Source organism: Phoenix dactylifera, chromosome 8 (assembly GCF_051530095.1).
Source record: "Phoenix dactylifera cultivar Ajwa chromosome 8, Ajwa_hap1_PhDact_Kaust_v1.1, whole genome shotgun sequence".
Classification (NCBI taxonomy): domain Eukaryota; kingdom Viridiplantae; phylum Streptophyta; class Magnoliopsida; order Arecales; family Arecaceae; genus Phoenix; species Phoenix dactylifera.
In genome coordinates this window covers 6,188,707-6,203,583 of record NC_143197.1, presented here as the reverse complement: position 1 = coordinate 6,203,583, position 14,877 = coordinate 6,188,707, and positions in this window count along the sequence as shown.

Below are 14,877 nucleotides of genomic sequence, written 5' to 3'. Positions count from 1 at the left end.
TTCTTGGCTTCTGACATGGCTCAATCTTCGATGTGTTCTCGTGAACCAACCAACCTGGTCAACAGAAAATTTAAACCACCATCGCATCGATCGAAGTCTCTACGTTTGAATTAAAAAGTGATGTGAATCAACTGCACATGCATAGGACACGTACTAGAATTAATTTGAACGCGTAATGGGTCTGGTTAGGTCCGTGTCCACATCCTCGGCTGCACTAGTATACACTTTTCCGCGTTCTATGCAATAGAGACCAGAACGTGGCATACTGTGTATCGCATGTTCAAAAGCGTCACCTTTTTACGGGACCGTAAGTGTGGTTGTTTAGCGATTGAGCTGGAGATCAAACCAAAATTGCCAATTGTCTCGTACCAAACTTTTTTTTTTTTTTTTGATAAAACAGATAGATCATATAAGTTAGAAAATACAAAAAAAAGGAAAAAAAATGAGGTAAATTTGAGGATATCTGGCCCACAACTAACCACCGTAATGTTGGGCCACATAGGAGGCAACCTAGTCAACTATCCTATTCAACTCTCAATACATATGGTTAACTCGGAATGTAGCACTCCTCCTCACTATCCTGTGGATGTTTTGCAACAGCAGATGCTCGCCATCAGGTTCTGAATCTAAATGGTGTCAGCTCTCAGCATACTCTTTGCATAGGGGATGCCTTTCTATGCCGCTCTCAGCTGCGCTCCAGAAACTGACATATCATAAATGTGCCTGCCCCCAACTTCCACCAATCTAAAGTTTGAGTTTCTGATAATGAATCACGCTCCAACTTTATGTCTGTCTTTAAACACGCTATCATCGAAGTTAACGTTAAGAAAGCTCGGAGGTGGAGACTCTCGTTTATGTATTTTTATTGTTTTCTAGTTTATCAATACTTTCCCCTTTCATAATTAAGAATGAAAAGATGGATCTAAAACCTTTATTTTATCTAAAGCTCAAATTGCCTTCTTTTATTTTTTTTGCCACCTCAACATAATTGGGACCTAACAAAAAAGTGGTTTGCAGGTTTGTATATTGGATTTTATAGTAGAATAGGATCCTGTTAGACTTTGTACCGTACCCCAAATGTTATATTGCTACGTGTCCATTGGTAGTGGGCTTTAGTCATCAAAGCAAATTTGTCAATTGTCTCGCAACTAAATTTATTTTTTTGGATGCAAGGCCCAGCTCAGAAAACTCCATGGCCTCTATGCCGTAATGATTGGAAATACTTGTAGTGACTGCAACTGGCATTCAATTATGGTTAGCAGGTACATGTACCGGATCCCAATAATAGAGCTCGATCATATTAAACGTTTTGTTCCATGCCCCAGTCCAAAACATTATCTCCATTAGTGGCTAGATTTCGAACGGGACATCAAATCAATCTGTCAATTGTCTCGCCCCTAAACAGTTCTTGGACAAGGAAATGTGTCTTCCCGTGTTGGCGCTTAGACTCACCAGAGCACCCTAGCCATGGTCATATACATGCAGCCATCTACATGAACATCAAACATCTTTTAGAACATGGTTTCAGGATAGAAGGGTGCTCACCAAGGACTTTAGCCATGGGGCGGATGCAAATTTAAACCATGGTAATAAAGTAAACGTTTGGTACTCAAATTGCTAAGTTGTTCCAGTGTCTAATACCAAGTCCTACGTAAACTTGCTTCATGCTGGGTTTAAGGCTGATGAAACATCCTACGAATTCTGATTTCTCTCTTCTCACTTCTCATACCAACATGTATTGGTATATGAGCAAAGTGATATGAATGTCTCATAGTGCCTAAGTTGCTTAACACTACTCATGACAAATAACTAGCATATTTTTTATGCCTGATTGATATAAGATTTCATAGAATACACAAGACAAGAAACAATAATTAAGAGGTGTAATTTGCTGTAGTCCATTTTTTTTATCTTTGCTAATTCAACGTCCTTAAAAAGATAGGAATAAGGTTTCCGGCCTATCCCAGCACCGGACCTCCAATAACAACCTTGATTCATTATGTAAGCCCAATAGCCATTCGACCCCCATCCACATTCCAGCAGGTTTAGACTGCAGGCAAAAGCACATGAATTTGGCCATTGAATTTAAATGAGGTTTCACGAGCTGGGCCCTGAGTATGCTCTATAAGCCCATTAAGGCCTTGTAACTTCCAGGAGAACTTGTTAAAGGTGATAAAAATGTTTACTCAAAAAAGGCGATAAAAACATCAACAATCACCATATGTCAGCCTAAGCTTCAGGCCTGACTGAATTGTTGCTATCATGTGATTTCATGCATTGGTTTGTTTTAAGCAGCTTCATTGCTGTCCTACTTTATGGGTTTTGCCAACAAAATCAGAGATTGCCAATGAGGGTCTATTTGGATATTCCTGCAAGAATATCCTGCAGGAATTAGGCTATTGGATGATCCAGCCGAACATCTTCTAAAGTCCTGCTAATGTCCATCCTAAATCCCAACCTGTGGGCTTGTTGGGACTGTAGGAACAAATAAAAGATCTGTGGAGATTTTTTTTTTTCTTTTCTCGAAATTTAGATTAGAAGATGTTGGGTTGATATGAGCCATGCGTCCTAATCTATGAATCTGGCAGAAAATTAAATTCAAATCAAGCCCTAAATTTTCTATATAGCCGCCTATATATTTTTTTTATCTGTATTGCCTTTGAAACATCTGCGCTAAGTATTGATTTTTCTTTAGTATTTTGCTGCCAATGGCCCATTGATTTCAGAGGGGCAAATGTCAAATGGTAGATTCAACGGCCGACAAGATGATAACAACATTGGGTTTTACGGGAAAAGTATCCACCGATGGCTTTCTAAGGCGCAAAAGCTCATGCAAAAATAAACAGATAAATAAATGAAATAGGATAAACGAAGAAAAGAAAAGAAAGGTTGGTGAGCTACATTGATGGTTCTGGTTCATCCAACTGACGCCGCCCCAACGAGAAGAGGGAGTTGATGATGTGAGGGGAGATGTGAAAAAAAGAGTCTTACCAAGAGTATCTTAATTATGCTTAAAAGTGAGGATGAATAATTTTGATAAAAAATATATTATTTTGAAAATCCAGAGTGTATGATCACTGCAACGTTTGGTCTCTCAAAATTCACACAGTGGAAAACTTATCCACAGATTAGCTATTAAGCCATCCAAAAACAGTAGGACTGAAAAACTGGAATTGATACTAATACTAATATATTCATTTTTATATTTATTTTATTTGACAAATATAGATATGGATAAGAATATTAGTTGGATGTAAAAATTTATATTCATATTTGTTTTAAATGGATATGGATGCTGTTGCTGGAAATTGGACCCGGGTGCCGTCGTGAAGCCGGGGAAGGAGGAGCTCCGCTGCTGCAGGAGGCGGACGGCGGTGCGCCGGCTTGCTGCGTCCTCCGCCGCGGGGGGTGTGCGAGTCCTGCAAGGAAAACCGGTGGCCGGGCTCCCCGGCGCCGGCCCTCCGATGCCTAAGTCAGAGGGGGCAAGTATGTGGAGAGAGCGGGGGGGAGAGTGTATGGAGAAGACACAGTATTTTATCAGATCAAGCAGACAAAGAGAATGATGTCATCTATTGTGTCTGTGCTTCCCGGAGGGTTCAGTCTCGGGGATCTGTTTTCGTTTTTGTTGTCGTCCCCCTCCCTTGGTTCTCCCAGGTTCCCTTTTATAGGAGGGGATTACGTTACCTGGAAGGTAACCGGGGGATTTGTCCCTGTCTGTAATAATTGGGCACGATTTGGCCCATTTATGGCGTAGTGGAGAACGAGGCCGAATCAGACCGGAACCAGGGAGTTGTCACGGTCGATCGGACCTGTTGGAGTGGTTGAACCGCCGGCCGTAGCGGGCCTGGGGTCTGTGGATGGTGAGTGCATTTATTACCGAATGAACCGGCGGTCAGGTAGAGTCATGCGCTCTGACGGTTCAGCGATCCGGAGATCGTCTTGGGCCGTGTTCATTAAATGCCTGAGTGCACCGGAGACTTGAGGGAGTCTCATACATTAATGGCAGGTCGTGCCGAACGCCTGCGGAGATCTTATGCCTTAATGGCTTGGAGATAGTGGCAGGTCGCAAGCTGTAGGAGTTGTCAAGTCCCTTGGACTTTAGGCGGAGGTTGAACATTTGGTTAAGGCATCGGCTCGGCAAGGGTGCCGAGCCGAGCTGGTCGCCCAATGGGGCGCCCTGTGGCGGGGCTGTTTTGAGTACTCCTGGTCGGCGCCCTTTAGGCGAGCACCTTCTAGCAGAGCGCCTCGGCGCTGTCTTTGGTCGGCACTTTCTGACTGAGCAGCTTATTTTGGTTGGGCACCTCTTGGCGCACACTCTGGTCGGCGCCCTCTAGTCGAGCGCCTTCCTGGTCGGCATCCTTTGGCCGAGCAGCTTTCTGGTCGGCGCTCTTCGGCCGAGCAGCTCTCTGGTCAGCACTCCTTGGCCGAGCAGCTTTCCGGTCGGCGCTCTTCGGCCGAGCGCCTCCGTGGATGTATGACTTGGGGTTTTTTCCCCAACACTACCCCCCGACTTCCGAGTTCCAGTTGGCTACCAGCTGGGGCGCGGAAAGTAGCTTTAATTGGGTCATTACGAATTCCGAAAATTTCGATTTGCTGCGCGTTTTGAGTTATCGAACGCTTCGAGGTGCCTTTAATAGGCGGCGTCTCTTCTTTCCCGAAAAGCCTCATTATTGGGACACCTTTTGCGAAGCGTCCTCGCGTCGTGGGCTCGTGATGGGGCCGCACGATCTTCGATTGCGGACGCCTTTCCGCACGATCCGATGGGGCGCTTCGACGTTCGAAGCGCTAGCCCTAATTAAATGCGTCGTTCTGTCTTTTAGACCGACACGTGTTATCATCTAACCAGGATGCAGCGCCTTCTTCGCTGATCCGGGCCGTTGGGGAGGTCTATATAAACTCTCCCCCGGCCCCCTGTTCTCTTTCTATTGCTTTCTGCTTCCAGCTTCCTATTCTCCCAGTCTTCCTCAGACCGAAGTCCCTTCTCTCCGGCATCTTTCCCAGGTCCCCCTTCTTTTTGATTTCCCTCTCTTGCAATGGGTTCTTTGCCTAGTGAAGTAGTGTCCACCATGAGTGTCCTGGAGGTCGAGATGGCCGAAGAGTGGTTTTTCCCTCTTCGCGGGTTCCGTTTGGAACCCGCCAGGCGAAGGGATCGGGTAACCGATCCTCCGGTAGGCCGGATCGGAGTGCACTCGGAGTCACTCTGGGCCGGCCTCCGATTTCCTCTCCACAGCTTTGTGAATGAGTTGCTGGCGGTGTGCCAGTTGGTTCCGGCGCAACTCACTCCAAACGCTTGGAGGACAGTGATGGGTTTCCTGTCACTATGTTTACTGCAGGGGATTCCTACCTCTGTCAACGTCTTCCGGCGACTTTTTATTTTTAAGTCGAACCCGGGAGACGGGGAGTGGCTCTACATCGCCCTCCGGGCGGGTCGGCCACTTTTTCATGGTGCCCCCTCATCCATTCATGGTTGGAAGGAGAAATTCTTCTTCCTGGGCTCTGAACGGTCCTGGGGGTTTGACCCCAGGTGGAGGCCAGCCCAGCTTAAATCCATCAATAGGCTCCCCCAGCTTTCTCCGCGTGAGCAGGAGATCTTCGACACCATCCGCAGCCTTGGGGACAGGATTTTGCTGAACGGCCTCATCAGCGAGGACGCCCTGGTGAACGAGGGCCTGAGCTCGGCACGTCCTCAGGGTAAGGATAGTTACAGCAACTTTTATTTTCTTATTGTTCTAATGTTCTAATTTTGTTTATCTTTGCAGACATCGCAAAAATGGTGACCAAGAGCGAAGTCCTTTACGCCCGCTTCCAGAAGAGGGCAGCCGAGCTCTCGGGGGAGCCTGCGGAGCCGAGAAAGAAGCAGAAGGTCTCGGCAACCTCGACTCCCTCGGCGGCAGTGGTGACCGAGGCGGGTCCTTCCCGCCCTGCGCATCCCGAGGCGGGGCCTTCTCGCCCCGCCAACTCCGAGGCGGGGCCTTCTCAGCCCGCGCGCCCTGAGGCTGATCGGAGAGAGGGCGCGGGCTCCGGGGGCTCGGGCTCCAGAGCCCCGATGGCGCCCCCATGCCCGGCGCCCTTGACGCAGGTCCCTGGTCGGCAGGACGCTCCAGTTGCCGACCAGGGGAGAAGTTCAGCGGGTTCCGTGCTTGCACGCCCCGCTATAGTTGTGCGGCGGTTAGATCGGCCGCTCGCCCGATCCCAGCCCCTTAGCTCCCAGCCGGGGAGCAGTCAAGGAGCCTCGGGGTCGGCTCCACCTAGGCCAGATGGCGCTGGCCTCCCGGGCCCTTTGAGCTCGGAAGAACGGGTGCCCTTCGCACCCACCTGGTCGGTGTTCGAGGGCGATTCGGCCCTTGAAAACCCGCAAGTGGCGCGCGAGGTTTTTCGGCTTGCGCTGCTCCCGGCCGACCGGGCCATGATGCAGTCCATGAGCTACAACGCTTTCATGGACGCTACACGCTGCAACTCCGTCCGGGTAAGTAAAATTTTTTGCCTATGTAATCTGTATAGTTTTTCTACTAGCGGCGCCTTATGTTCTCCTTTTCGTCTCTTTTACAGTATTTGCATGAGACGGAGATGCTGATGCACCTGGTTCAAGAATACCGGGAGAAAGCCCGGAGGTGCCAGCGCAGCTATGAGGAGGCCCAGAAAAGGTACATGGCCGCCGAGGCGAAGTACCAAGCCTCCGAGGAGAAGTACCAGGCCTCTGAGGCCGAACAACGGGTGCTCCAAGAGAAGGTCGAAGCATCCGATGGAAGGATTCGAGCTCTAGCCGCCGAGCTCGATGAAGAGAAGGGCGCGCACGCATTGGCGAGGTCCGAGCTGCGCGCCGCGGAGGCTCGATTGGCCAAGGCCGAGCAGGCGTTGGCCTCCCGCGAGCAGGAGGTGGGGAATGCCCGCCTCCGACACTCGGAGCTCGAGCAGGAGCTAAGGGGTCTCGAGCGGAGAGCCGCTTACCACGAGGCCCGGGAGATAGAGGCCCGGGAGAATGCCCAAAATGCAGTGAAGCTCTTCCGCGAGTCGGAGGAGTTTCACGAACTCATGGCTGAGGAGGGCGTGAACGGGCTGATCCAAGGCTTCCGGGATTTCCGCAACCAGTTGCGGCGGCTTCTCCCGGATTTTGACGTTAACCTGCTCCAGCCGGGAGCAGGGAGGGCGGAGGCAGAGGCAGAAACTCCGGAGGCGGAGGCAGAAACTCCGGGAGCCGAGGCGGCCGTAGCTGTCCCCGAAGTGACCGAGGTCGCCCCCGAGGTCGTCCCCGAGGCTACTCCTATTGCTGCCGAGGCTATCGAAGAGGTCCCGGCAGCCGAGCCAACCACTCCTGGTACTGCCGAGGCCGAGGTGGTCGAGCTCGAGCCTTTGATGTAATTTTTGTTATTTCTTGTAAAGTCGGGATGGCCTCCCATACTTGTAAGGGCCAAACCCGGATTTTGTACTTAGCCTACGGGCCCTTTTGAAATGAATATACATTTCTTTTTTGGAAACTCGTCTGTCGTAGCCTAAGTTTTTCTGCTCGGATCCGTTTTAGGTTCCGAGGATATGGGCTCTAGGGCCTCAGTTTTTCTCGCCACAGGGTTTGAGTTTAAGTTTGCCTTGCCGAGCTCCATTGCTCGGTTCTTCGACTAGTGGTATAGCAACGCTTGTGCTTATACCAAGGGTTTGGGCTCGGAAAGTTTTTCCGAGCCTAGTCCAGAATTCGTCCAAGCCCTAGGGCGGTCGCTACAACTTAATTCTTAATGCGGCGAATTTCGAATCCGAGCCTCGGGTTGCCGGGGCGAACCGGATTCTTCTCTTACAGATGGATTGCATACTCGTCAGCTCGTGACGAGGATTCACCGGATTTAGTACAATATGTCGGTGTCCTGAGCACTTCTTCGCCGAGGCGATCGAAGACGCTCCTCTGTTCGGTGTCCGTTTTTGAGGACATCGGCAGAGAAATAGATAAAATGATGTAGAAACATTAAATACATGGGTACCTTGTACCGTGTGCGTCTTGGCGCCGAGGCGACTGAAGACGCTTCTCTGTTCGGTGTCCGTTCTTTGAGGACATCGGCAGAGAAATAGATAAAATGATGTAGAAATATTAAATACATGGGTACCTTGTACCGTGTGCGTCTTGGCGCCGAGGCGACTGAAGACGCTTCTCTGTTCGGTGTCCGTTCTTTGAGGACATCGGCAGAGAAATAGATAAAATGATGTAGAAACATTAAATACATGGGTACCTTGTACCGTGTGCGTCTTGGCGCCGAGGCGACTGAAGACGCTTCTCTGCTCGGACTCCGTTCTTGGAGGGCATCGACAGAGAAATCCAATAATAGGTAATGTAAAGGCATTAAATAGATAGGTACCTTGTACCGTGTGCGTCCTGGCGCCGAGGCGACTGAAGACGCTTCTCTGCTCGGACTCCGTTCTTGGAGGGCGTCGACAGAGAAATCCAATAATAGGTAATGTAATGTAAAGACATTAAATAGATAGGTACCTTGTACCGTGTGCGTCCTGGCGCCGAGGCGACTGAAGACGCTTCTCTGCTCGGACTCCGTTCTTGGAGGGCGTCGACAGAGAAATCCAATAATAGGTCAGGCCGGACTCGTTGGCTGAAGCCGATGGAGCACGAGCCGAGCTCGTCCGGTCAGAGAGGACCGCTAACTCATCTCGATGTCTCGAGCATCCCTATAGTTGGGGCATCCCGACGTCTCGGGGCATCCTGACCGTGGTCAGGGTAGGAGCACGAGCCGAGCTCGTCCGGTCAGAGAGGACCGCTAACTCATAGCCGATGGAGTACGAGCCGAGCTCGTCCGGTCAGAGAGGACCGCTAACTCATAGCCGATGGAGTACGAGCCGAGCTCGTCCGGTCAGAGAGGACCGCTAACTCATAGCCGATGGAGTACGAGCCGAGCTCGTCCGGTCAGAGAGGACCGCTAACTCATAGCCGATGGAGTACGAGCCGAGCTCGTCCGGTCAGAGAGGACCGCTAACTCATATCCCGACGTCTCGGGCGTCCCTATAGCCGGGGCATCCCGACGTCTCGGGGCATCCCGACGGATCGAGGCATCCCGACGTCTCGGGGCATCCCGACCGTGGTCAGGGTAGGAGCACGAGCCGAGCTCGTCCGGTCAGAGAGGACCGCTAACTCATAGCCGATGGAGCACGAGCCGAGCTCGTCCGGTCAGAGAGGACTGCTAACTCATTGCCGATGGAGCACGAGCCGAGCTCGTCCGGTCAGAGAGGACCGCTAACTCATTGCCCGACGTCTCGGGGCATCCCGACAAATCGGGGCATCCCGTTGCGGCAGGGCATCCCAATATATTGGGGCATCCTGACGTCTCAGGGTAGGAGCACGAGCCGAGCTCGTCCGGTCAGAGAGGACCGCTAACTCATAGCCGATGGAGCACGAGCCGAGCTCGTCCGGTCAGAGAGGACCGCTAACTCATAGCCGATGGAGCACGAGCCGAGCTCGTCCGGTCAGAGAGGACCGCTAACTCATTGCCGATGTCTCGGGCCATCCCGACGAATCGGGGCATCCCGTTGTGGCAGGGCATCCTGACCGTGGTCAGGGTAAGAGAAATAAACCTGACATCATGAGATAATCAGAAAAAATTGGTGAGCTCAAAATGAGTATGCGGACCGTAAGTTTATTATAAAATGGAATTCATAAAACGAGGTTCAATAATTGAATAATGGGGAACCCCTTAGGGTTCTACTGATGGTACACGCGGAGGTTTTCAGAGCTCCAGCTCCGCGGAATGGGCGTCCCGTCTGGGGACTCCAGCTGGTAAGTTCCGGGCCGGCGAACGCGCGTGACTCGGTACGGTCCTTCCCAATTGGGAGCCAGCTTTCCTTGCTCAGCAGGTCGGGAGGCTTCAGCTCTTCTGAGGACAAGGTCCCCTGGTCTGAAAGATTTGACTTTGACCCTGGCGTTGTAGTACTGAGCTGTCTTTTGCTGGTACCTCGCCATACGAACTCGGGCGGCCTCCCTTGTTTCCTCGATCAAGTCAAGGTTACTTCTGAGCTGCGAAGAGTTGGAACTGGCATCATGACGCTCGACTCTTGGAGAGGGAAGCCCAACCTCCAGTGGGATGACGGCCTCCGTTCCATATGTTAGGTTGAAGGGAGTCTCGCCGGTGGGGACACGGAACGTGGTCCGGTAAGCCCACAGGACATTATATAGGTCTTCGACCCATTGTCCTTTGGATTTGTCGAGCCTGGCTTTAAGACCCTGCAAAATAGTACGATTTGTTACCTCGGTTTCTCCGTTCGTCTGAGGGTGCGCGACCGAGGTGAAGCGGTGGTCAATGCCAAGCTCGGAGCAGAACTCTCTGAAGTGGATGTTGTCGAACTGGCGACCGTTGTCAGAAATAAGGATGCGGGGAAGTCCGAATCTGCATATAATGGACTTCCAGACAAAATCCTGCATCTTCTGCTCGGTGATCCGGGCAAGGGGCTCGGCTTCTACCCACTTGGTGAAGTAGTCGATGGAGACGACCAGAAATTTTCTTTGCCCGGCGGCCAGTGGAAATGGCCCTAGGATGTCAATTCCCCACTGGGCAAAAGGCCAAGGGGAACTGATAGAAGTCAAAGGAGCCGAGGGCCGGCGCTGAACATTGGCATTCCTTTGGCACCGGTCGCATCTTTGGACAAAGTCCATGGCATTCTTCTGGAATGTCGGCCAATAATATCCTTGGCGCAAAATTTTGTGGGCCAGCGCTCGCCCTCCTAGATGGTTTCCACAGATCCCTTCGTGGACTTCACGCAGGGCATAATCCGCCTCTGTTGGGCGGAGGCATCTGAGGAGTGGAGAGGTGAAGGATCTTCGATAGAGCTTTCCCTCGTATAGTATGTACCGGGTGGCGAGGCGCTTGATTCGGCGAGCCTCTCGTTCATCAGTGGGGAGGACTTCATCTTGTAGATAGCTGATGAGTTCGTCCATCCAGCTTGGCTCGAACTCAGCGCAGAAGGTCTGCTCGGGCTCGTCTGTACTAGGCTTTTGAAGATACTCCAGTACTGCCCCCTTGGGAAGCTCGCTCATACGGGAGGACGCCAGCTTTGACAGCTGGTCGGCCCTGAGATTCTCCGACCTGGGAACATGTTGGATGTGAAAAGAGTCCAAGGTCGAGGCGAGATCCCGTACCTTCTGAAAAAACTTCTGCATGGTCGGGTCCCTGGCTTCGAAGTCACCCATAATTTGGTTGACGACGAGCTGAGAATCACTGAAGGCCCTCAAGTCCTTCACCCCTAGCTCCTTGGCTAGTTTGAGCCCGGCAACGAGCGCTTCGTACTCCGCCATATTATTAGAGGCAGGAAACTCCAGGCGCAAGGCTTGCTCGGCGACCACCCCTTCTGGGCTGGTGAGAATGAGCCCTGCTCCGCTACCCCCCGAGTTTGAAGAGCCGTCGACATGCAGAGTCCATGTCAAACTCGGGGTCTGCTCCATGGGTGGCTCTGGCTCGGGTTCGACCTCGTCCGGTATGGTGCACTCGGCTATAAAGTCTGCGAGTGCTTGTGCTTTGATTGCCGGTCTGAGTCGGTACTCGATGTCAAATTCCCCGAGCTCAATGGCCCATTTTGTGATCCGGCCCGCACGGTCTGATTTCTGCAGGATCTGCTTGACCGGCTGGTCGGTCAACACAGCCACTGTGTGGGCTTGGAAGTAGGGTCGGAGCCTCCGAGCCGAGATGACCAGAGCATAGGCGGTCTTTTCCAGCTTGGAGTATCGGGTCTCGGCGTCCCTCAAGACCCGACTGGTGTAATACACTGGCTTTTGAAGTTTGCCCTCCTCTCGGACCAAGACCGAGCTTACCGCGACAGGGGAGACAGCTAGATATAAGTAGAGGATCTCACCCTGTTGCGGCTTTGTGAGCAGGGGAGGGGAAGCCAGGAGATGTTTGAGCTTTTCAAAAGATTGCTGGCACTCGTCCGACCACAAAAAGTTCTTCGGCTTCTTGAGGGCCGCGAAAAATGGAAGGCAGCGCTCAGCCGAGCGGGAGATGAACCTCCCGAAAGCTGCAACTCGGCCTGTGAGCCGTTGTACCTCCTTGACCGTCCTAGGATGCGTCATCTTTTGAAGGGCTCGGATCTTCTCTGGATTGGCCTCAATTCCTCGCTGTGTAATGATGAAGCCGAGGAATTTGCCGGAGGTGACTCCGAATGCACATTTAGCTGGATTGAGCTTCATCTGGTACTTTCGGAGCATGGAGAATGCTTCATTGAGGTCGGCTATATGGTTTTGTGCCACCTTGCTTTTCACTAGCATGTCATCCACGTAGACCTCCATGTTCCGGCCTATTTGATCTTTGAAGATCCGGCTGACCAGCCTCTGATAAGTTGCCCCGGCATTTTTTAAGCCGAATGGCATCACCTTGTAGCAGTAGGTTCCCCCATCGGTGATGAAGGCTGTCTTCTCCTCATCTTCTGGTGCCATGCGGATCTAGTTGTATCCGGAGAAAGCGTCCATGAATGCTAGTAGCTCGTGACCCGAAGTGGAGTCCACGAGCTGGTCGATGCTGGGAAGTGGAAAACTGTCCTTCGGACAGGCTTTATTCAGATCGGTGTAGTCCACGCACATACGCCACTTCCCGTTGGCCTTCTTGACGAGGACCACATTGGCGAGCCACTCCGGGTAAGCTATCTCCCGGATGAATCCAGCTTCAAGGAGTTTGCTGACCTCCTCGGCTGCTGCTTGCTGTCGTTCAGGGGCGGCGCCTCGTTTCTTCTGCCGCACGGGCTTGCTGGTTGGCTTTACTTGGAGCCGGTGGACCATGATCTCTGGATCTATCCCCGGAATGTCTGCAGGCGACCATGCAAAAACATCCATGTTGTCTCGCAGGAAGTTGACGAGGCGACCCCTCTCGTGCTCGTCAAGGCCGGAGCCGACCTGCACGGTTAGCTCGGGAGAGTTCTCACGTAGAGGAACCCGAATTAATAACTCACCGGGCTCTACCCGCTCTTTCTGAGGGTTGACCCGTGCCTCCATAACCTCGGTTGAGGGCTGGTTAGTCGCTGGGGCAGGCACCTCGGCGAGTCGCTTTGCCTCGTGGGTCGCCAGGTAGCATCACCTTGCCACCATTTGGTCTCCTTGGACTTCGCCGACTCCCCGGCTGGTGGGGAATCGCATGAGCAGATGGTGAGTAGAGACTACCGCTCGGAGGGCGTTGAGGCCTGGCCTCCCGAGGATGGCATTGTAGACCGAGGGAAGGCGTATCACGAGGAAGCTCATCCCCACGGTACTTTCACGAGGGGCGAGCCCGGCCGTGACCAGAAGGTCGATCTCGCCCTCTACTGGGACTGAATCCCCAGTAAATCCAACCAACGGAGCATTCATCCTCCGTAGCTGTTCTTTGGTCATCCCCATTTTACAATATGCACCAAAGTACAAAACATTCGCCGAGCTTCCATTATCAACTAAGATGCGTTTTACATCAAATCTATTTATGATCATGGAGATGACCACGGCATCATCATGGGGAATTTCAACTCCCTCTAAGTCATCGTCTGAAAAGGAGATGACTTCAGAAGCGCGCGGGCGCTTTGATGAGGTTTCTCCCTCCGAAGCTTCTCCAGCCGAGGCCCCTCGGATAGTGTTGATGACGCCGGCAATGGGCCTGTTGGCATTCGAACCTTCAGGCTGTGCTGCTCCTTCAGCGGGCTGCTTTTCTTCACGCCGGCCTTGCACAAACCGATCGAGCACCCCTCGGCGGATGAGTGCTTCGATCTCATTTCGGAGCTGGTAACACTCCTCGGTATCATGACCTTTGTCCCGGTGGAAACGACAATACTTCCGGTTATCGCGCCGGGTTCGGGTATCAGGCTTCGGAGGTGGGAGCCGGATGCGATCTCGACTCTCGATCTCCATGAGGATTTCGGCCCGAGGGGTGTTGAGGGGAGTGTATTTTTCATACCTCCCTTCGGGTGCACGGGCCTGCAGTGGGAACCTCGGGCGGAGTGGTGACCTCTGCTGTGGCGGCCCCCTCAGTCGGGGTGGACTCCTCGGGCGGGGCGGATTCTTGGCTTGTCGCGGAGACGGGCTTCTGGGCTGGCCGCGCTCCTCGCGGCGCCTCTTCTTGGGGTTCTGCTCGGTCCCGCCCCGCCTGACAGCCACGGCTTCCTCAGCCTTGGCATATTTCCGGGCCCGAGCGAACATTTCGGTAAGGTCCGCTGGGAAATTCTTCTCGATCGAGAAGAGGAATCTGTAGGACCGGGCTCCAGTCTTCAGCGCCGACATGGCGATTGACTGGTCAAGCTCCCGGACTTCCCATGTTGCGGCGGTAAACCGGTCCAGGTACTCCTTGAAGGACTCTCCCTCCTTTTGTTTGATGTCGAGGAGGGAGTCGGATGTCCGCCGCTGGGGCTGGCTAGCGGCGAAATTGCCAGCAAACTGTCTGCCGAGCTGCTCAAAGGAGGAGACAGTACTCGGCTTCAGCCCGGTGAACCAAAGCCGGGCTGGTCCTCGGAGCGTCGCCGGGAAAGCCTTGCACATCATGGCTTCCGAGGCTCCTTGTAGGGCCATTAAGACCCGGTAACTCTCCAGGTGGTCAAGGGGATCAGCCTTGCCGTTGTAAGGCTCCACCTGGGGCATCTTGAACCGGAGGGGAACCGGTTCATCTTCAATCTCCTGGGAGAAGGGCGACTTCGTATTGAACTCGAAGTCGCCGTCACGTCCCGATTTTCTCCCGTGGAGTGCCTGGACTTGGCGCTCCAGCTTCTCGACCTTCCTGTCGAGTTCATCATTCTGGAGGATCGCTACAGTGGTTCCTCCGGGTACAGATTGCCCTGGAACCGACTCAGCTTCTGAAGGTTGTGGCCAGCCTCCGTGGCCTCTGACTGGGTGCTATCTCCAGAGGGAGGCCTGGATTTGAGAGTCCTGACCTCGAAGAGGAAGCCCGCTTGTAG